Raw genomic sequence first — 24,060 nt, 5'->3', positions numbered from 1 at the left:
CAAGGAAGCTGTAATCTCTTAAAATGAGAATTAATTTGACAAGATTTGTTTTTCATGAACGTGCTGATTGGCATTAATTTCTTTTAGCTCTGTATCAACTATTCTTTTCTCAGGGATTAGCTTCAGAGTGACAGGCCTGTAGTAATTCAGTCTCTGTAGTTATATACTTTTATAAACAGACAAAATATCAGCCTTCTTTTAGACTTGTGGAATTTCTCCTGAAACCCAAGAACTGTTGAAAATCAACACCCATGGTTCAGAGACCTCCTATGTTGAGACTTCTATGACCTTGAGAAAAAGCTACAAGGATCTGGAGATACAGGCATTAATTTAAGCAGCTAATGTCTAGTGCTGCACCCTGGGTGTGTCTCAGGAGAAAATATCCCCTTGTGATGGAGCTAAGGCACAGCTATGGTTGATGAAGAGCATGCACAGACTATTATTTGGTTTTAGCATCCTCCTAAATGAAGTGAAAAGCATATTCTTGTCTAGTTTAACACATTATTACACTATAGCTCTATGCTGTTGCTGAAGTTTGGCTCTCTGACATCTCAGAATGAAAGTGAGGAATTAACCTTTGAACCACATAAAGTGTCAGGAATATTCACAGATGGAATGGACTCATTTGTGAACTAGGAGTAGCCAAACTATTAGAGGAGATCAGGAATCCTCCTTTCAAAATTTGAAATCATTCTCAGTGTTAAATCTTCTCAAATAATATCTTGCCTCCTTATAGCTAATTGATCTTTCCTAATCTCTAAGTTATCTTTATGGTTGGTTTTAGCATTCCTTCCCTCTACCTACTATTTTACCTGGTTATATTTGTCCTGTAAGCCTGGACAGGGATTTGAACATATGCTGCCTTTTTCAATTTCAGGGCACTTACTTAAAATATCCAGAAATAATTGCTGGTGATCATTCACTTTCTGTTCAAACTCCTTCTCCCTGCTGATGTAGTTACTACTATTTTTAGCTTTAAAATGCTAAATACATAGTGCTTAGCTGGGCTTTTTCTCTTTCCTACCAACAAATATAATGAATTTGATTACAAGGTAATTTAGTGTTTGCTGGGTTTCAGGTTATTTTTCAATTTGAAAACATTTCCTTTTTCTTTCTCATGTTGGCATCCACTGTGGAACTTCCTGGGCTGGAGTTAAATGAAGGTGATGATGATAAATAAAATAAAGTGATGTTTGCCAGCACATATGTGAGTGGCAGGACAGATGCCTCCATGCTGCTCCTTGGCAGATGGTCCTGGGGAATTACTGACTCGATCCAGGTAATGTTTCTCTTTTCCCCTGTGTCTAGTTACTGGAGCAGGATCGCTGTGGCACTGCAGTGCTGGAGATTCCAGCAAACACACAGGGATCAGGGAGCTGGGTCTGATGGAGATGCTCCTGAGGGTCACAGGGCAACAGGTTCCTGCTTTGGGGGTGCTGACAGGATTTGTCTGGTTTCAGGGGAGCAGAGGGTAATGGGCAGCTGTAGGACCCCACCTTTGGGAGCTAATAACCTCAGTGTTGCAACATCCCTCTTTGAGCAGGCAGATCAGAATGTAGAGGGGAAATTAGCTGTTAATAGGAGCAGAGCTGGAGATAAGCAGGGGCAAGAAACCAGAGCTCTGCAAGCTCAGGTTTGGGTAAGGTTGCATTTGGCAAACACACTCTCAGCTGGTGGAAGGGTTTATAAATTTGGGCTCCAGGACTGACTTTCACATGAATCTGACATGGTCAGCAGCTGAGTTGGGATTACTTTTTCCATCTTTAGAACAACATGTGGGATATAAGAGCTCTGGTCTTGAGCAACAGAGCTGAGAGTTGGTGCCTCAGGTTAGAGTGGCCCTGTGTGGGGTGAGGTGGCAGTTTTTGGTGTCCTGGGCAGTCTGAGCTGCCTGAGCAGGTAGACAGGGCTCAAAAGTGGTCCCTGACAACTTTGCCAGAGGATGAACCTTTCCTCTCTTGTCACCTACCTTTCCATTGGGGTTGATGCTTTGGCATGTGAATCTTTTCACTGGGTGTTGGTAACACCCTTGCACTAAAATGTGTCACAACTGTTGGTTTTATGTGTTACCCACTTTGTGGCATGGTGCAGGCAGCTGGTCCATTTCTTCATTGCTTTTGCTCTGAACACTCCAGCTCCACAACTGTTCCCCTCCAGCCTCTTTTCATGCTGGTTCAATCCCTTCAAACTTGTTTAGTCTGCCTGAGCCTGATGCTCAGAAAATTGAGTGGCTCCTACTGTGGCCATCCACAGCACACAGCCTTCCCACTGGAAGAAGGTGCCACAAACCCTTCATCTCTCACTTAAAATGCAATTGCACCCATGATTTCTTTCTGTTCTTCCTATCCCTTGGTTAAGCATGGAAAGGGTCTCAGTAAATGTTGCTGAGATATATGCTTCTTTGTGTTGTGCAGAGTCCTCACCAACCCTCCCAGCATGCTGGGATGTGTGTTGGCAGGGATGGCACTGCTTCTTTACAGGTGGCTCCATAATTAGCTGTCCCTGGAAATGCAAGCTTAATTACATTTTATATATTGGCTCTAGAGAGGCAGGAACCGTGTCCCTTGAAGGACATTCTTCTGTTATCCAGAGATTTGTGGTTTTTGCAGTGGCTGAAGAGCTCTCAGGCAGCCTGGATTGCCTTTCAGATTGGGTTGAGCACCCACCGTCAGTGATGTTTCTCGTTCCACCATTTGTGTTCCTGCCCTTTCCTCTTTCTGTCTCCAGCCAACAGTGCTTTGTCCTTTTGTCTCTAAAAACTGCAGAGACTCTTGCTTAGCTTTGATATGAACCATGTCCCCACCAGTTACTTTTCCTTTTTTCCCCATCTTCCTTCCCCCACTGGAATATCCTTTTCATGTCTCACAGCTGTCCCTGAGCAGGGACATTTCTGGATCCAATGAATGGAAAAGCAAATTGTTGCATGGCTGTATGGGAACTCTAAATCCAGTTATTAGATTGCCATCATCTGTGGAAAGAAGGGAAAATAAAGCACAAACTGTGAAATAGCCTCCTCTTGCAGACTGATTGTGCCATTGTTGTAGTCCCTTGGGTCAAACACACACCCAAGGTGTTCCTTCACCTCCAGGTGCTTGAAAAGGCTAATATTTGGAAGGACAGGTTCTGCTGAGTGTAAGAGTTCAGTCTGACTTGCATGTCCCAGAAGACAGTAATTCTGGAGTAATTTCAGTGTAGCATCCCTGGGTGCTGGGTGTGGGACAGAGTCGGTCACATCCCCAGGCAGGTGTTGCAGGCAGGTTAAAAGAATTGCTCCTTGGAGATCCCTCTCTGTCTGCCTTGACTGCACAGGGAGTTGCAGAGAGATAATTAGATTTCAGATGTAGTCTACCCTAAATAAGGAATAGAAGCAGCAGTGGGTTTCTGTGGGTTTCCTTTTCGCTTTAGCCTCTTTTTATTGGTAAAAATTAGAAAGTGGGAATTTTACAGAGCCTTCTTGGATTTGGTCCAGAAACACTAGATTTGCTGTTCTCTAGGAAAAGGAACCCCTGTCTTATAGGTGTTGTTTTTTTCTCTCTGCTTGGGAAAAGAAAAAAAAAAAAAAGTTTGCGGGTCAGTGTCCCTGCAGCACCTGGGTTTATCTTCTTGGACCGCAGGACATTAATCCCAGAGGAACCAGGTGCTGGCTGGAGAGCTGGGTGTTGTTTGCTTCTGCGGGTGGCTGTGGGCTGCCAGAGACGAGTCAGCCGGTGGCATCTTGGCTCCCTGTGCGCAGAGCCGCCGCTAATCTGCAGACGAATGTGTTTCAACAGGAAAAATGAATCCTGTCCGTACCTGCGCTGGCTTGCTGCTGCGGAGCCCGATCGCGGCACTCCCCGGGGCCGGCTCGCAGCTCTTGTGCAAGCCCCGCGCCCCGGGGGCTCCGTGCGGGGCTCGGGGCGGCAGCGCCGCTTTTGCAGCGCCCTCGGTCTCGGCTCCCGGCCCCGCGCCCGCCCCGCTGTTCGCTTGTTCGTTCGGTGCTCGTTCGTCTCTGCCAAAACTCGGCAGAGTTTCGGCCCAAACGCTGGCTGACGTCACGGCCACAGGCGGGGAGCCCGCACAGGTTTGGGGACCGCGTGTGGCAGCGGGAGGGAGGGCACAAGGCAAACCCACGCTGTGTGCCCCGCGCTGCCGAGGGACTCCCGAGCCTCTGGGTTCGGCAGAGAACTCCAAATGTAGGCTAAAAAAGCGCCAGAAAAAGAGACACAGATTTAAAGCATGCTTTTCACAAGCTGACCGATTGATTTTGTGTTTCTGCTTCTTTGGCTTTTGTTTGCAAATCAGGCCCCTTGTCAGGAATTTTGGGAATGGAAAGAAACGTGGAAGCCCCAGGCCGCGGAGTGGCAGTCGCTGTTACGGGCTAAGCGTTCGCAAATGACAGCTGGTACGCTGCGCTCAGCGTGGTGGGGGGCGCTGGGGAGGAGAAGCCACTTCTGCTATTTGCCAGCACTCTCAGGGAAGAAATGCTTGCTAGACAGACTGGTTTGTGACATAAATGTAAAACAACAGCAGAAAAGAAACCCAAAAGAGCCAGCTAAAACCTAAGAAAAGCCACTTGCTGTTGGTCTTTTCTTGCAAGTTGATATATTGTCTTTGCTCTAATGATGAAAACAAAATCCTTCAGCTCAGGTTTTTCCTACTGGGCAGGGTTTGTGAGAGAAATTATTTCAATTTCTGGACCTGGAAAGTTAAAATCTGCTTACCTGTCAGAGAAGAGGGAGATCTTGGCCATCCTGCTTCCACCCCATCCAGACCTCCTCAGTGTTTGGAGCAGACTGATCTGAGATTTTTTTATCGTACATGGCTCCACTTACAAAGCTTTGCTCTAGCTCCTCCAAGACTCTTTTTGGATCTCCCATTTGGCTGGGCACCATCTCTGACAAGATCTTCAGGAGCAGAGCCTGGACTTGTACCTCCTGTTTAGAAAATAACCAAACAAAACTCTCCAGGGCAGAGACTGCAGTCAAGGTGCTCTGCTGTCCTGCAGCCTCTTCTGTGCTGACTTGCTCCAGCTGAGTGGGAGATGCTTCTCCCCTTCCTCTTCATGTGTAGCCTCACCTACTGTCCAGCCCTCATTTTCTTTGGTTTGGGGTTGTTTGGTTTTTCCCTCCTTATTTGATAATTTGTCCTTTTTCCTTGTGACATGGTCTTTTGCCCATCCTTAACATTTCTGTCTTTTCTCAGAGCAGCTGAAGGAGTCAAACTGTGGGTGAGTCTGTGCCATCCTGGCCATGGCACCAGTGCTTTGGATGCAGCCATAAATCCTGAGACTTGGAAGGAGCTCATCTACTGACAGCAAGGCACCTGTGGGTCTGCTTGATGCAAATAATTTGTGATGTATCACTGGGCTGGGCTGCCAAGATGTAGTTTAGGGGCAGATGAACTGGAAATCACTGCTGAAAGATGAGGACAGGGTAGTTAGCCACCTCCATCCTCTGCTTTCAGTGTCCATGGCACAAAGCAGGAAGAGAAGAGAGATGGATTCAGCTGCCAGCAATTCCCACAATGAAGGGCTGGTGAGGCTGTGGCAAAGGCTGTCCCAGGTTGTTGGGGGCCTCTGTGCTCAGGCAGATGGGCACAAGTGGTGCCAGTGGTGGCTGTGCTGCCCCTGGAGCTGCACATTCCCAGGGCTGTGTCCCCTCTGTTCATCCCCTGGACAGGACACTGGCAGTCTCTGCCCTCTTTCAGTCACACCTGAGTAATTTATGGCCTCAAGTTGGTGCCAATATGAGATTCACTGGCACTTGCTGGCATCCTTAAACACTGTTTTAAGAGGGGCTCAGACTTGTGCTCCTCTGCACTGCAAATAAAATCAGCTTTTGCTAAGTTTCCAGGAAGGGCCCTTTTCCACAGGGGCTGCTGCTCCTTGGGTACCTTTCCATGGGGAATGCACTGGAGCATTCCTCAGGGCTGGGGAGATGCAGACCTCCCTGTTCTTGCAGAAGTTAAGGGAGGGGGAAGGGGAAACAGAGAGACAAAGCACCTGGTGCTGTGGCCACCGTGGCCTGCCTGCTTTAGGAAATAAACTGAAGGCAAGTTCCTTCTGTGTACCATGGTCCACTAAACTTGCATCTCATACCAGTTTACTGCCTGGTGCCTGCTGATGTCAATTTGGAGGGAAAAACCTGTTGTGGGATGCTACTTCAGGTCATGCAATGAAGCATGTGACTAGCTAACAATTAATGAAATGGCAGAGAAGGGTTTTTTTGGCTGAGATCACCCATATTCTGTTCTGTGTGTGATCACTCTGCTCTGTGACTGCCCTGCTGCAGATAGCAGCTACTCAGAACCTCTTCCTCCCAGGGGTCTCCAGTAGCAGATATGGTAATTCCCAAGGGTAGGTGTGTGGCTGATTGGAAAACACACCAGCTGCCACGGGAGCCTCCTTTCCTGTGTGTGTGGTCAAATGCAACCCACGGCCCTGGAGGCTTCTCACAGGAGTTCAGAAAGTTTGCACTGGCAGGGTGTGTTCAGGAGAGTGGTGTATTTATGGAAGAAAACACACAGCAGAAATGAACTCCAGTGCAGCTCCTTGATGGAGCTGGACATCTCCAAAGAGGCACTTGCTAGCTGGTCATCATTGTGTTTTCCCTTGGTTCCTCTGCTTTTCTTACTGCCTTGTTCCTTGCAAAATTCCATGTGCTGTGCTCCTCCAGGTAGCAGCTCTAGGCTGCCTCATGCTCACTGTCAGCAATCCTGTATTTCACACCACAAAGCAGGGGCTGCAGGTGTGGCCCCATGTCTCTGGTGCCTTCTTTGCTGTATCCTTGTTATTTGTATTCTTTGGTAATTGCAAAACCAGGGAATCTTGGAAAGGGTCTAGAATAAATCCCAGTGACAGGTTAGTGTGCTTAGCAGTGTGACAGCAGGCAGTATCTTGTCCCACCTTTTCCAGCTTGGAAAAGGTTCTAAGGGAAGAAATCTGGGTTGCTGGTAGCTTTTGGTGGGCTATGATGTGGTTCGAAATGTCTCTGTGGGAGGAAGGAGTTTAAAGAGTGATTTAAGGGCTTTAAGGTGCTGTGAGGGAGGCTGGGGACAGGCAGGACCATCTGCACCAGGGAGTTCCCACCTGCATGGAGGCTGCAGGGAGGGGATGCATTGCAGGGCAGCACTTCCCATCTGGTGGGAAAGGGGCTGAGCTGGGTGCGGGATGCCATGGCAGGGGAGGGATGCAGGACCTGGGCACATCCAGCAGTGCACGGGGGGTGACAGCTGCTGGGCTGTTTAGAAGCCAGCTCCGGGGTACTGCTCCTCAAACAGGGCTTGTGAGCACATTCCAAGGCTTGGCTGCTGTGCCAGCTCCTTGGTTAAATGGGTCATCTTGTGTAGTTCAAGTATTTTGTGAACAGTTAAACTGCAATTTGTGTCAGTGTGACTGCTCTTACAATGTGCTGGCAATTACAGGAAGTGCAGTGTTTGATAACCACTATCTCATTTTCTAGAGGGTGATTGAGATTTCTTTTTCACACTCTGATGCAAATTTCTTTAAATTTAAGGTCTACTGAGGGGAGAAGAGAACAATTTATCTTAGATGAATTGTAAAAACTTGATAAATCCTTTAGGTGCAGTGGTCTGTGTTTGATGGTGGTTTGCTGCTACAGACTTTAGGTCTGAAAAAGCTTCCACCATGCAAAGAAGTTTTTTTCCTTTTTGGACACTGAATCCATGACCCTCACTAGAAACTATGCAAACACACAGGGACAGCCTGACTGTGCAAGGTGGTGCTTTTACCAGCAGCTGCTGCTCGGGGTCAGGCAGATCACAGGGAAGGATCACAGCAGCTCCCTGTGCTCCCTCTCTCCTCCCCACATTCCCGAGCTGCGGTGATTTAAAGTTAACATTCCTCCATTTGTTTGCAGCTATAAAAAATAGACATCTTGCAGGGAATGGTGAGATGATGTGCAAATTCAGCAAGGAGAGAGAGAGGATGTTATATTCCCGTTGGTGGTTGTGTCTTCACATTTTTTAACAGACTTGAGGATGGACAGACTTCTTGTTCTTTTGATGGCTGTGTCCAGCACAAGTAGGTCTTCAGCTCCAGCAGGACCTCTTGGGTAGTACCCCAATAGCAATTAGCCAGGAATGATTTGAAGTATTAAAAAATTTCACAGGTTCAGAGTGTTAACTATTAACAATTTCCAACAGTAACCATCATCTGTGGTTTTTTGCCCTGTGCTTCAGAGGGCTGTACACCCTGAGCTGCTACCTTGTAGGAATTTTGATCTGATTTAACTGTGAGCAGCTGGTCTTTGCCATTGGCTTCAGGATACTGCTCGTGCAAGGGCAACTGAAATTTTTCTACCTTTGCCTTTTTCTATTTTAGCTTCAAAGGACATGTCCCTATATTATTATGAAAAATCATCTTTCACTAGACTAAACTTTGAAGCTGCAATATAAACCATTTTATATGCCTATGATCAGTGTTTCTGTGGTAAAGACACAGCAACATCCTCTTTCTGTTCTAACCCAGCCTGTTTGCTATTTTTGCATGTGATATTTTGATGCTGCCTCACCTTATGCTAAACCCCAGTCTTCTACTAATTTTCTTTATTTGTGATTCAGTTAGCTTTTGTATTGCCAACATAACTTACTTCAATAACACATCCTTTGGTATTTTGAACTTGAGTTGTGGGTTTTTTTTTACTCTCTCTAACAAATTATTTTATTTGTCTACTTTGGCACTAAATAAGGCCTGGTTTTCTTTCTTTTTAAGGACACTGACTTACTGATTTCTGCATGAAAATTTCACCAGCATTAAGAGTACTTGTTAGTATGCACAGCTACAGCAGAGGATGTTTTATTTTTTGACAGCTCCAGCTTCGCTAACGTCTCTGTAAACTGTGGAAAGAAAGCTGCCATTTTAGTACATAAGTGGGCTGTACTACAAACAGACACATTTCCGAAGCAGGAACCAATCCACAAAATATTGCAAATTTGCATGCAATTAGAAACGAGATTGACTATCATATCTTTAATTAAATATGCTAAGTGAGTTGATCAAAAAAATGGCCAAGCTGATGAAATGAAAGTATCCTTGATCTACATCTAAATATACATTTTTCAAAGGAAGTCATAGCCTTTTATCATGCCTTCATATTCCAATAGCTGGCATCGATTTCAGCCTGTCAGCTTGAATCTACTGGAGTTGATAAGGAGTCTTTGATAATATGATGATTTTTTTTAAAATAAAGCTATTTTTTCCCCCAGAGGTATATGGATTTGGGGTCACCTTGTTGGGTTTGTCCTTTTGTATTCAATGAGTTACCCAAAATCTCCTGCTCCTGCTTATTTATTTAGTTTTGTGATTTTGTCAAGGTTATCAGCTAGATATTTTATCTATATTCTCTGTGCCTCTAGCTTCTGAAAATTGAGATTTAACTTTGTCTGGCAGTTAGGACCTCCTGCACAACCACTGCCAGCTCTGCAGACCTTGTCAGCTCACCAGAGAGGCTGTGTGGAAGGGAAGCTGCCTCTTTCTTGAGACAACGCTTTGACCCAGAAGAATGTCCTGTGTATTACCTTGCAATCCACTGTCACCCTTTGTCCTCTCCAGTTATGTGCTTTCATCCACCATCAGCTCCTTGTCCAGCTGCCCTGTGAAGCACTGATGGGACATTTTCTTCCCCCTTTTCTTGCACCTCCTCTCAGACTGGCCAAGGTTCTCTCCTTAAACCCAGGTACCAGTTTTTCTTCATCTGCTTGTCTGGCTTGGTGTGCATACATGCACCCAGCAAACAAGGGCAGTTTACTTCACAAAGAAATATGGTTTTACTTACTACAAGCCATTTTAAACCATTTATTTGACTTTTAAATTATCCTCAGCATTGAACTCTCATCTGCCTTGCAGATGGAAAGCAGCTCTTACCAAACAGGCTTTGTTGTCTGGGATATCCCCAGCCCACACTCAAACCATTCTGACGTTCTTCTGACCACTTTCATTTTGTGTTGTCCCCAAGGCTTAGCCAAGCTCCCTGGATTTCCCAAGCAGGTGGTAATTGCAGTTCTGGAGCTTTCTGAGCTGGCATTACATGGACCAACCTCCTGACCAACCTCAGGCTCTCTGAATCTGCCTGGGCACGAAGTGTGGCAGCGTGCTCCCCTTCTGCAGGGACGGTCAATCCTCACCAAAACCTTCCAAAGGGTTATGCCAGGGTGAAAGGGGCTTCACAGCTGCCAGACCAGGTGTGATGTTCTAGGAGACCAGCAGAGATGGTGCTTTTCCATCAAGCTTGTGGGAAGCCATGTACAATTTGAAAACTGCATCAGTGCTGTTAGCTGAAAATAGGCTGGTGTTGCTCCATCACTGGCTATAATATTAAAAAACAACTGCTGCCACTCCTGAAGTGATCAGTGGAGAGGCCATATCATGTGCAGCATCCCTTCCTTATCAAAGTGGACCCACAGAGAGAAGCTGAGGAGGGACCTGTGTCCAGGTGTAAAACAGTGTGATATAGTAGCATTACAAAGGTCACATTTTTCTTAATGCTTACACACAGCACCACATTCCTTCAAAGAAATTGATCTCTTAAAGTTTGCTTTGTGTTTTAAACAAATTTCTGGCAAAATTTCTGGTATATCTTGGAGATTTCTGGTGTCTCTATGTGTCCTTAAATGGATCCCCTCCTATTTTAGTTCTTCATAGGCACCAGCTGATATGTATAGATAATTGCAAATTTCATGGTTGGAGTTATTCAGTAATAACCAGGTTTGTTAAGTTAACTTTGAGTAAGACTTAGCACTGAAGACCTTTGCCCTTCTGTTTTTAGGTAGTCAATGCTGTCATGGGGATTGGAGATCCTTTGTCACTGTTTGCTCGTTATTGGATAAACCAGACAGAGGCACCTCCTTCACACACACTGAGTTCTCTTAAGACGACAAAGAGGCCATGACTTTACAAAGTCTGTTCAAGTTACTGCTTTGGGGCTAAGCAGTGTTTTCAGCTCAGGACATGTGATAAATTTAACACAGAGAGTGCTTGGAACAGACTTTTCCTCTGTTCTTTCACTGATGAGCAGGCATGGCCAGCCAGCCCCAGCCTACCAGGACAAACAGCATCCTCTTGGAAACAAACAGTCCTTTTTTTTTGCCCCCTTTGCTGTTTTTAAAAAGAGCAATATCTGAAACTTCAGGTTTTTGTCTGCTTTTGCCCATTTCATGCCCATTCTGTGACAGAGCGTGGTACAACCACAGGGTATGGTGCTGATGTCAAGCAAGAGGAATCAGATTACTTTATAGCCTTGCAGGTGCCTCAGGTACCCATGTTGGCAAGACATTTTCCTTCAGAATCCTTTTGAGTTTGGCACGAATGCTTCAAATGTGCCATAGCAGAGAAGTTCCTCATTTCAATCTCTTGTATTCTTTCTTTGTTGATTTTTTTTTCTACACCAGACATTACTTCATGTACTTTTATTCTGTCTCACTTGCTTTTCTCTGAAGATAATAATCCAAATCATTTCAACCATTTGGGAATTGCCATACCCTTGATCCTACTTGTTGCTCTTTGAATCCTCTGAAGTTCCCCAGTCTCGGAGATGGCTAGAGATGGCTGGACCACAGCTGTCTGCTTGAAGTTGTACCACAGATCCATGTCAAGATACTGTATCTTTTTACTGTTCTTCAGCCTATTTTATCTGTTTGCTTACTTTATCTGCACACAAAAACCAAAGCTGGGTGGCACCTGGTGCCAAAGGCTGTGATCTAGGTTACCTCTTCAAGCATTCATGGTTAATTTGTGCAAACTACTAAAGATCTCTATTGACTCCACAACCCCATAAGCCATTCCAGTGGTTTGTGACCTTTGCTATTAGAAAAACAGAAAAATATCTAACCTAAAGGTAAAAATTCATGTCTTACATACCTCCCAAGGGCAGGGAAACCAGCCTTCTCCACTTGTCTGTGTGGTGTCTTTTTACCTGTCTGAAGACCCTCATCATGTTTCCCCTTTAGCATTCTCCTTGGGAACATGTGCCTTTTGGGTCAGTTTTTAGACCTCTTGGCATTTCTACTGACCTTTCCAACTGGGCCATATCTTTCCTGCCCAGTTGAACTCTCAGCTGTCCTTGCAGACTGAATGGAAGTGATTCTCTTGTGTTCTTCAAGGTTTAAGCCAGGTCACACTAACAGCATGATGTGCACATCACCTGATGTCCAGCTTGTGAACCGCTGCACTGCCCTACTAAACTACCTTCTGCAATATTGCTGTCCTTTCGCCCAGCCATAGATTCAGGTCTTTTCTCCATCCTTACTGAGCTGAACTCCATCGTCTTCTTCTCCATCCTCATCCTGAGGAGGCTGGACCTGGACCTGGACCTCCTTGGTGCAATTTGAAAATTTACCTGTCCTCAGCCTCCTGTTGAATAATCTGGTACAAGTCCTAAGCAACTCCATTCAATGCATCCTTGTGTTTTGAAAGAAAAATCAGTCATCACTACATTCAAGTAGCATTTAATTTGCTTGCTTTGGCCTTATGACAGGTTTCATCCAGTTCACTTCTCATTTTATGAGAAAGACACATCAGAAAATAACTTATTAACAACTTTACCTTCTTGCCTTTCCCTGCCAAGCCCCCCTTCTTTAGCTGTACTGTGGCCATTTGTCATTTGTAATGGATCTTAGCAGTTTGTCTTTTCTTCTAAATTCAGAACTTCATGCAAATACAATGAGCTTTGTTGGCCATTGTGTTATCCATTCATCTGGCATTTTTGGAGGCCTCTGAGGTTTTGCTTAGTCCCCGCTGGGGTCTGATTAACTTAATAAATTTATGGCAGCCCAGTCAGTTCAGCTCCTGACAGTCACGAATAGGCTCTGTGTAATTTGGAGAATGGTTAATAGCCTGTCTTGTTCCAATATTTCCTTATTTTGACACAGTTTTTGAGTGTAGTACCAGAGGAAACCAGTAATGGGAGGGCAACATTATGTTTTTTATTATGTTTATACATAAAACCCAAAACCCTTCCTTTTTTTTTTTGCTGTGTTGAGCAATAAGCTTACAGAGTTCCAACTCCAGCCTTTTAGAATCTCTCCCTGGTCTTCAAGGTCCATTTGTGCTCTTCTCATTCCCTCTCCTTCACTGCCAACTAAATTAGAGATTTGACTGGCTTTCACAGATTCAGCTTTCTATACTCTGTTTGCATTTCCATATATTGTTTGTTGGCTCAAATAATGTATGGAAACATCCCATTTGGCATAATGGCTTGATCTTTGTAACTCTGGGAATGTACAACCTCTTGAGCTTAAATATACAGAATCATCTGTAAATATACAGATTCTGGATACAGAATCCCAGTGGTTTGGGTAGGAGGGGACCTTAAATGTCATCTAGTTCCAAGACCCCTGCCTATACATACATACACATTAAATATAAATACTATAAATACTATAAATATAAACATAAATAGAAACGTAAGCTTAAAGATGTTTTTGTGTTTGAACTTTTGTTTGGTAAGTATCAATCTCCCATCCTTGCCACTGCATCAGAGCCTGGTGTCCTACCTGCTCTGCACATCTTTTGTCTTGCTTTTAATCAGGTCAGTGTTAGACTTGTAAAGAGGTGTGAATCTGAATTTAAAATGCTGTGCTTGGCTTGCACAAACTCTCAGCACATGCAAAGTGGTGTGATGCAGCCTACAACAGGATAAAGTAAACCAAGAGCAGTGACACAAAGTAGGTAGGAAGTAGCTCGTTACTCATCCCTGAGTAACCTCTCCACCCCAACAAGCCTTTAGCTAATGGTTCAGCTAATGCTGTCTTTCAAATTAGATCCACTATAATATTTCAAATTAAAGAACTCAGCTGCAGTGGGACAGACACATGGGAAAGATTAAGATTCAGATAAGGTGTGACATTAAATTGCAACAGTTAAAGCCCACCAAATCCCTGTGTGGATGTTCTCTCTTTTACAGATAAAATATCCTTCACTCCTTTACATTTATTTCTGAAAAGCTTAATCCTAAAGTGTTCACACTGGGGTTTAAGGCCCTCTTGCTTTCCTATCTGCAGCTAATTCAACTTAAATGTCTTAGGGAGGCTGCCAATCTAAGTTAAGAGTAGATGGTTTTCTGCTCTACTCACATCTTGTGTTTTAAGGCAGAGAAATGGGTTCTTTAAGTTCTGTCTTGTGTCATCTGTTAGGCAAGTGCTGCATTATCATCATTTTTGTTGCTTTTTCTGTCTATTAGACATCACAGCATGGGACATTAAACATCCTCTCTTCTTTTAGTCTAGAGATTTATAATGCTAATTTACAGGAATGCCAGGTGGGACCAAGCCAGACGTATTACAGATATCTGAATGTCTCGTGTCTACACAATCCCTCTCTGACTGATGCTGCCTTGCTATCTTTCTTTTTTCAGACAGGTATGTCTCTCATCAAACTTCTCTTTTTTTTTTTTTTTTTCCCCTGAGATTTTTGTGCTGTCTTGACCTCAAGATTTAGAGCACTTCAGGCTGCTGTATTATCACAAAATAAATGACTGAGTCAGGCCAGGCATGTTTGTGACATTAGAAACTAATCTGATATGAACTCTTCATGGCTCAGGTAGAAGAGGAACAGTCCTCTCCTGCAAACAGTTTTGGGAACAGTAAAGGTTCTGGGAATAAGGAAAAGATATTGGTGACTTGAATGCACCCTCTAACCAATACTGACTGTAAATAATTATTTTTGTGTGCAAACATCAGATGCCCAGGTGTTTTGAGCCATTGCATGCCACCACATTTCCATCCATTTCCACCACATCAGTAACGTCAGGATGAGCACACTGTGCCCCTCTGTGGCATTGTCATTGATTCCTGATCTGCCAGCAATATAGGGCAAGGCAGGCTATTGAGTCAGGCTTACGTGGGATCATGAATTGAAAGCTTGCTATAAAAAACATTAAATAATTAAAACACAAATTCCACCAGGGATGCTGAAATGAAGAGAAGCAATTTACAGTCAATGTGAGTGGATGCTCAGACAATGGACTCATTACATTTCTGCATTGAATATGTGTGCTGGTTAAAGCCCTGGTGAAATATTCCAATTGAAAAAATGGATGGAAAGTGATTTTCTAGCTTTCAGTAGCAACTGTCCCCAAACTGAATCCACTGCAGAAATGTCAGGCATTCACCAAGGCATTTCTAAAGCACCATGCATTCTATCACTGACACATACTGGCTACCAACCAGTGACCTTTGTGGACAAGGAAGGAGGGCAAGAGAGAAAGTGAAGAAGAATAATGGGAGTGGAGTGCAGAGAACACACCTGTAATCTCTGAAAGTCAAGTTACCCTCATCTCCCACCGAAGTTGTGAACTTCAACTGTTTGATGATTCCACAAGTACAAAAAAGGTGGGTTTAGCATTGTTTGGGAAGATGAATTGTGTCTGTCCATACCCTAACACCTCATGATTTTCTCTTGGATTTACCTTGGATTAGAACTTTCTGTTTGCAAATACCTTCTTTTGAGAACATAAAACGTTTTTCAAGCAGCGCTCTCTGTATGTAAACTACTGACATGAACCCTTCACTGATCATCTTCAGTCTGTTTTTTCAAGACTTAGCATCATTATAAACTACTCAGTAAAAACACTGATTGCTGAAGTGCAGATTGTTTTTCACATTTCCTTTGGCCTGATCCTGTAACCACAAACAGACATAAATAGTCCAACAGATCTTTATTTTTTTGCTCGAGAGAAGCCAACCGTATGTGTTGGAAGGAATGAGACTGTTAACGGTGAGCTGTGACATCTGCAGGGGGAAGGGGAGAAGATGGACAAGCTGTATCCTTGTTTTACACGGCAAAGGACAGAGAAGCAGCAGGGAACCTCAGCCTGGACAGAGTCAGTAGGACAGGCCACATCACTGGACTCTGTGCTCCAAAAGCACAGAAAAAAGGTGGTGTGGGTGGGTGAAAAGCTGTTCTTGATGTTTGTTGTTTTACCTGTCTGTGGTCTAAATGATTAAGCTGTAGGCCCACCCTAACAGTATTTTCAAACAAACAAAAATAAATTTTTGAAAAACTGGAAGGGGAATTATAAAGAGTTGCAAGGATAAAGCAAGACCTGGAGAATAGAGTTAAAAATCTTGATACACAGTCCTTAAACCTGATAGCTAAAATGAGTAATTAGAAGCTCAGGCTTGATGAATGCAAATACAAAGGCATAAATTTGAAAGCTAGGCTATGAGGCCATCCTAAAAGCCTACATAACTGGTGGACTTCTCTCTCAAATTCCCAGACTGGATCTCTCCAGGTCAACAGATACTTCAGTAGAAGTTACTGGTTTGATGCATACATTTCTGAATTAAATCCTTTAGTTTTTCATGCAGTTCAAATATGTTGGTTCTGCTTGATGTGTGCAGTTACTTCTGAAGTTACTTCCTGCTTAAGACCTTTTAAAACACATGTATTGCCTAGTGATTCCCCAAAGCCACTTTTTAATACATAAAATACTTGTGCTTCCTAATTTTTTGTTTCTAGATTTATACAGAAAAGAGAAGAAAAAAAAATAAAAGGAAGGAGGGTGAGATGCTTTCTACTTTCCAGTATTTAGCCCTCTTAAAACTGAAAGGTACTGTGCTCCATGCTGCATACACATTGCCTTTTAGAGGGTTTCTAATGGGTGGGCAACTTTTGGAATTCAGAAGGGAGAGGAAAGACTATATTAAAGACTATTAATTATTTTACCTAGGGAAAAGCAGAGTTTTTCTGCTATTTACAGAGCAGTGTAAGGAAAAAAAAATATAGGTCAACATGCAAATGCTCCTTTAAGCTTCTCAAGCTACTGAGTTTATATATTTATTTTCTATTTTGCTATGTCAAAATACTAATAGTAATAAACAGCAGAGTATTAAATATGTGTCCAAACACCAAGATGAACATCAGTACCACAGCTGGGTGACTTGGTGAGGAACTGCCATCATTTGAAAATATGTGAGGGAGTGGTCCACGGGCTGATGTGTCCCTTCACCACCTCTGCCCTGGTGTGGGGGACTCCCAGGTGAACAAAGCACTGCAAGATTCTAACTGAACTTGACAATTTATAGGTGCTTAATTCCTCTTAAAACAACACAAAAACCTGCACCCTAACCCAAACTGTCATTTGAAAATTGGAACATGTCTTGATTAAGGTCATAGAAGAATGATAAGAGTGTAATGAAGAGTAATGAACAGCACTCAAATATGCTGAGTCTTAGTATTTTGCATTAAATACAAGGCAGTCTTTCTTCTTCGTATTACACTGTTAATTGCCAAACAGATATTTTGAAAAGCAGGTTCCAATTGATGTGTCCTTGGAGAAAGACTTGTGCTCACCCTGCAGAAAGCTTTAATTCCTCAGTGTGTTTTAAAATACGGTTTTAGTGCTGAGCTTTCCGACTTAGACTTAATGCAATTCAAAAGATATTTTTTTGACAGGGAAAATGAGTAAAGTCACCAAGTTAACTGTCTTTGAAGGGAAAAAAAAAATCAAAGCTGAATAAATGTACGTCTTCCTTCAGCTTCTAAAACTCTGGTTTTGGAAATGAAAAAGTTTCCCATTTTATTCAATAAGCAGGTTAATGACACTTCTTGTATTTGTGTAAAATTGTAGAGGACTGCATGGAATGTAGCTACATTTTATTAACCCCTTCCTCTGTTCATAGAGATTGAGTACTTGACACCATCATTTTGAAATGTACATATTGCACAAAGTCAGGGCAGACCTTCTTCAGGGTCCTGGTGTCATTAATACTCTCTTCTTAATGAAATTTCTTGCACTGTAACTTGATGGCACAACCTCTGACCTGCGTGAGGGTGCAGAACCTTATTAATGCACCTTGCTGAAGGAACTCGAAACCCTGTGTGCAGCTGACTCACCAGGCAGATGCTTCTCACTTCTAACAGGACCTGAGAGAAGGGCATAAGCCCCATCACGGAGACAGGGTGATCCTGTAGGACAGCCTGGGAATAACTAAGCTTGTAGCAAAAAGCTTTGGGCTTCTGCTGATTGAATGAGTCACAGAGCTAAGCCCAGCGAAGCTGGTAAATTTTACCCAACAGAGCTTATGCAGATCTTGGCTTCAATCCAGCAGAGCACTTAAGCACATGCTTAATTATACGCAAATGACATAGAGCAATCGAGGTACGCACGTGTTTATGCGCGTTGCTGGGTGAAAGACTTCATTTAGAGAAACGTGGAAAAGTTGGTAACCCCTGAAAGAGGTGAAGCTGACAGGTGCAAGTGACACCGTGCCACAGCCCAGGCTGCAGAGGTGCAGCCAGTTTGGGTGGAGAGCTAGTCCAGGGAAGGCGTTGGGTTTTAAGGTTGGGCCTCTAGCAATTCTCCAAATGGTTTATTGTGCTGGATCATGGTGAACATTATGATAATGGAGATTACAGTGCAGAAAACTCATGTTGGGACTTTCAAATGGATTTGGAGGCCCTGAGAGTCCGAGACACACCACCTGTGTAATGGCACTGGCAGCCTGCAGTGGGGCCTGAGCCCAGAGATGCATCACGAGTGGGGAACCAGATCAGGCTTTACTCTTTACATTGAGGCTGGCAGAGCCCTGAACAGGGAGGTCGTGGAATCTCCCTCTCTGGAGACATCCCAAACCCACCTGGACGCGTTCCTGTGCCACCTGCTCCAGCCGACCCTGCCCAGCCGGGGGGTTGGTCGGGATGATCTCCAGAGGTCCCTTCCCACCACAACAATTCTGCGATAGTTGAGCCTTCTCCCTGGCACCGACCGCGGCCGCTCCGGCCTTCTCTGCTCCGGGCGGCCCTGCTGCGCATGAAGCCGCCGGCCCGGCACCGAGGGGCCCGGGGCCGCCCCCCGCCGGGGCCGATGCCCGGAGGGTCTCTCCCGCCCCGCCTCCGCTCGGGGGCCGGCGCGGGCAGCGCTCCCACGGCCGCGGCGGCCTCCTGACCCGCGCGTAACCCGGCACCGCCCGCCCCGGCAGCAGCCGCAGCCCCGGCGCGGCTCCCGGCTCCCGTCTCCCGGCTCGCTTCCCCATCGCCGTCATCGCCATCCTCCTCCTCCTCCTCCCGTCCCGCCGGTCCTCCGGGCGCGTTTCCCGTGGTGCAGCGCGCGCGCGGCGCTCTGGCCGGGTGTCGCTGTCACCGCCCGCGGACGCTCGGCGGAGCAGCAGGAAGGAGCCGCCGCCGCCGCCGCCGCCGCTCCCCCCGGGCTCCCCCCGCCGCCGCCGCCGCCCCGCCGGCCCCCCCTGCCTGCTCCCAGCCGCCCCCGCCATGCCCGGGGCCGCGGCACGGCCGCTCTGAGCCGCCGCCGCCGCCGCCGCGCCCCGGCCCGGCCCGGCCCGGCCGCCTTCTCCTCGCAGCTCTGCGGCCGGTAAGTGCCGGCGGGAGCGAGCCGGGGCCGGTAGGGGCCGTTCGGTGCGCGGAGGGAGGGCGGGAGGAGGAGGAGGACAGGGAGGGGAAGGAGGGAAGGAAGGGAAGGGGGGGCCGCGGCGCGGTGCGTCCCGCATGGGCCGCGCTTGGCCCCGGCGCGGAGAGGCCGGCGGGGAGCGGGGGATGAAGAGGCGGCGGGCGCCCTCCGCCCGCTGCTCCCGCTGCTCCCGCTCCGTCCGCTCCCCCGGCCGGGAGCCGCGGGGCCGCGCAGGCCGCGCCGGGGCGGCGGGGATGGGGCCGGCGGGGCTGCCTGACAGACGGACAAAGAGCTGACGGACGGACGGACGGACAGCGCGTCCCGCCGGCCCCGTCCTCCCGGGCCGTATCCTCTCGCTGCCCGCCTCTCCATTGTTCCCGGTGTAAGATAGGTGAAGCGTGCCGACCTGCGAACAGTCATTTCGTTTGGTTTTATTTCTGCATAACCTTCTCAGAGTCTCCTCTCAGCTGCTCGGAGGAAGCTTTTGCACGGCACCTCTTTTCCCCAGCGTCGGGAGCTGCTAACAAGTGCCAGGCTGGAAGTGGCTTGGGAGAGCAGGGGGGACCAGTAGGAGTTGAAGAGAAATTAGTTGGGCTTCAAACACTTTCACTCATCAACATCATTCCTCCCCCGATTCCTGCCAAACCTCAGCTGGGGTGAGTGCAGCAGCGTCTGCATTAAGCTGGCTCATGGAAAGGGAAGACATTTATGTTGCATACATAAGTCATCTCTCTGATCACTTTGTTTTTGTAAACTGTTTAGGGCAGCTGTGAGAGATTTTGCAGAATGATTTAAAAAAAAGTGGATGTGTGGAATCCAGTGATCACAACTTTAGTCTTGCTTTGAAAGTCTGCTTGGAGCATGACCTATCTCTGTCTGCATACACGTGACATTCTGGTCCAAGAAGTTGTAGATGGGAGAGATGTCTTAGTCCTGGTGAGCAGCATCTTTGCCACTGGACAGGACAAATGACAGAGGACTGTGTTTTTTCTTTTGAATAGGATCTCAGTTGCTTTGTTTATTTCTGTACTTATTTGCAAATGTCAGTAGTACTTTACATGCTTGCTAGGAATATATACATGGGCCCACCTGTCATGCTTCAACATTTTGGAGTGCCCATATGCAATTTTGTTATTGTAAGTGGTATAAATTTTGTAGCCATTCTCCATGAGTTTGGTCAATATGCCTTGTGAATGGAAGAAGTAGAAAAACAGTACTACCCTGCATCAATTTTTGCAGCTGTTCTTATCCTGTTCTTGAAATCAGTTCAGATAAACCAGTGGTTTGATTGAGACTTAACATCTATCCTGCTGTGTGAGAAGTTTGCATACCTTGAGGCCATGTTAGTTTTCCAGTGTTCACTTGCAGTGTTTGGGTTTGTGCATTGTCCAGTGACAGCTGTCATCTGCAGGAGTTTGGCTGCACCGGAAGCTCTGGAGCATATGAGGCCTGCTTTCCTGTGCATCTCGTGGGATCTGCAGGCTCTTGGTACTGACACATTCATAGGGACAGACCAGCAAAGCCTGCTCTTGTCGCAGTAATTTAGGAAAACAAAATTCAGTTTCAGTTGCAGTTTCCTGAAAACTGTTGTCATGGCCTTTCCTCATGAATAGGCAACTGAATGTGTGTGTGTGTGTTCAGTTTCCAAAAGTGTTTTCTTTGTATTTTTTTCTGGATGTCTGCATGCCCCTCTTCCTCAAGTATACCTGTACTTCAGTCAGTGAGCTGATATAAATGAAGAAAGCTGAAAAAGATGAGGATGATCTCTTGCATTTAGACTGCTGTGTGCATGTGTCCTTCTGTCTGTGCTCCTCGGGCTCAGACCTGAGAGAACAGATGTGTATGTAATCTATGCTTCTGTTACTCTGTCTTGTCTATGTGTGCTTCATGCCTACTGTATTGCAAACATATTCTGTTTATGGAGAAATCCCTAATATAATGCATCATGAAATCAAGCTATTAAGTGGGTAAGTAGCTACTTGAACAACCACAGTCATTTAAAAAAAAGGGAGAAGAATTATTCAGAATGTGAAAAGTTATGTTGCAGGCTGAATTGTTCACCTGAAGGAATATATACTTTGGGAATATTGTTATGTAATTTTTCAAAAGGTGGTTTTCCCTCTGAGTTCAGTGTGTACAAGTTTATTTGTATGAGGATTTAAAGCACTGTGGAGCGTGGGGATGTTCTAAAGACAGTTGGTGTAAAACCATTGAGGCTGGAAGTTTGTACTTCCCTCTGAGAATTTCTGTGTACCAGTAATGATAGAGTTGAACTATCAGAGTGCTAGTAATATATTACTCTAGTGAAATATGGTGATGGTTCATCTTAAAGAGTTTATCTCACTTCTAGATATGTTCTCTGCACCACAGATTCGGTAAAATAGATTTGCAAATAGTGGAGCTCAGGGTATCAGTTGTTAGTAGATGGATTTAGGTTAAACATTTAAACATGTACTAATGGGAAGGAAGTGTTTGTATTCTAATTGGGGAGAAACATGGTGGGTTTGTTTTTTGTGTCTGCTGCAAGACATTTGTGATTTTTTTGTGACTGGAATCTCTGTAGTGTCTTCCTCCAGCAAGGATTGCTGTGTGGGCTCTTACAAATGGAGACCTGTCTGTAGGGAGCAGCTTGATGGAGTGGGCCTTAATCTATCAAAACCCCTTTAAGTGTTTAGCATAATTTGGGATTAAGTTTGATTTAATTTTGGCTCTAATAGAAAATACATTTTTCTCTGTGAAATAGTGGAAGTTAAATAAGAAACAGTAACACTGGGGTAATGTCTTTTGTAAATGAGGATACTGCTGTTGCCCTAAATATGGAATGAAGCATCCAGCTTTCTTGTCCAAACTTAACATGTCTTATATGTTAAATGAATGGCACAAGCAGTGAAAAGTAAGCACCGGTGGAAATATTTTTTATTTTGCAGGCTCTTAAATGGATCTAACAGAGAAATAGACAGGTTTTATTTAAAATAAGTACTTCCTCTGCCTTTGCCTGGCAGTTTAATGATAGCTGCCTTTCAAACCAGCATCATTTTTGATGAAATAGATTCAGGCCTTCAGCTTGCAGTCTGATCTGCATAACTGAGTGTTTAAAGACAAAAGTGGTCCCACAAAGGCTCCATGGATGTAACCAGACATGGGTGTCTGCTTCTATACGGTTGCAGGGCTTATGTAAAAGATCAGTACTGTGATGAAGTTCCACTTTAATTTGTTTAGGTTTTTTTGAAAGAAATACTTTTGGGAAAATTATATTTCTTGAAGTACTGAGATTCATGATTTTTTTTCTTTTTTCAGTTCTGTTAATTGGTATCTGTGCAGAAACCCTTGTACTAGTATTGAGTTAAATGTACAAAGTTATTGTTTTTTAACAGCTGAGACCTAGCTATTGACAAGATGTGTCAGCAAACCACAGCCATTGGCTATAATATGTAGTTATATGCCAAGCAGAAATTTCTGTCTAACAAAGGAAAATCCATTCAGATTTTCATGAGATTTATTTTCATTTACACAAGTGCTGTTAGTTACTTTATTTCAGTACTTTCCAGTGAAGTTAAATACACAACCCCATCTGTTTAGCTCATTAGCTGGTTCTCTATATACATTTTAAATATACATTTTTTAATCTACATAGAACAGAATGTTTTATACATCAGCAGTAATTCCATAAACCACACAAGTGATAAAATTTTAAACTATTTAACTTACAATTTATTGTACGAATTAAAATACAATAACATATGTGAATATTCAAATATTATATGTGATTAAATTATCTTTCCCTGACTCCATGTAGAGATATTTTTTGTATATCATTCATCATGTTGGATAAAATACTTGGAAAAAACCTATAATATGTTCTCACAAAACTTGATTCTAAGTGTGTCCCAAGGGGAAATTCGCTGTCTTTTAGAAAGACTGTGCAATCCACAACATGCAGAAGGGTTAGGATCTCCTGATAACTTCTTTCACACTCTCAGAATATTATTTTGGGAGATAGTATAGAAGCTGGTACTGCTTTTGCTCCAAAATAATTTTTAATGTACTCTTAGCATATTATCAGTGTGTTAGTGTATTCCAGGCTATGATATAAAGGGATAGCACTGTGAATACTGTAATGTAGTTAATGTATTACTAGGTTATATTATTTTATTATTTCATTGCACTTTTGAAAGCAGCAACCATAGCTCAATAACAGCATGTGTATTGGCCTGATCCTGGAACTGATACACTCTACTGGCATATTAGTATCACAGTATCTGCATCTTGTCACGGTATGTGCAGAAAATCTTAAGACAGTGCTGTCTAATTCTTCCCTTATGACTAGGATGACATTTTTATAAGCGCAGAATTAAACAGTCTGATGATAAAATGAAATCTGTGTGGGAAGAAGTTCCAACCTGCAAACAGCAGTAGACTATAATTTATGAACAGCCTATCAAATATAAACTGTCTACATCTCTTGCACTGGAAAAAACCCAAAAAATCCAACATAAAAACCAAAACTCAAGGTGTTTCTCAAATGTCCATAAACCAATTTCTTGATATAACATGTGATATTACTCATGTGTAGGGCTGTTGTGATATCTGTGTGAGCTCGGCTATGTGACTGATAGAGCCTTCTGCTCTAAAATAGTTTCAAATGGCAGCTGCATCTGCAAGGGTAAAAGATGCCCATTCATAAAAACTTGTACAACTGTCTTAAATGTTTTTGTAATAA

General features: G+C 44.4%; 1 protein-coding gene across 4 annotated transcripts in view; it reads left to right on the top strand.

Moving 5' to 3' along the window:
- The first annotated feature begins 19,100 nt into the window (after window positions 1-19,100).
- ZNF148 (zinc finger protein 148) overlaps window positions 19,101-24,060 on the top strand; it is a 42,096-nt gene continuing 37,136 nt past the window's right edge. For 2 of the 4 annotated variants that reach the window (XM_036386598.1, XM_036386595.1), the window contains exon 1: window positions 19,789-19,996. The gene's annotated coding sequence lies outside the window, so the exon portion shown is untranslated. Of the gene's footprint in view, window positions 19,305-19,788; window positions 19,997-24,060 lie in introns of those variants that run through there. The other 2 variants (XM_036386596.2, XM_036386597.2) reach the window with 2 other exon arrangements.

This window comes from Molothrus ater, chromosome 7, assembly GCF_012460135.2.
Source record: "Molothrus ater isolate BHLD 08-10-18 breed brown headed cowbird chromosome 7, BPBGC_Mater_1.1, whole genome shotgun sequence".
NCBI lineage: Eukaryota > Metazoa > Chordata > Aves > Passeriformes > Icteridae > Molothrus > Molothrus ater.
This window is presented reverse-complemented; position numbering and strand designations above follow the sequence as displayed.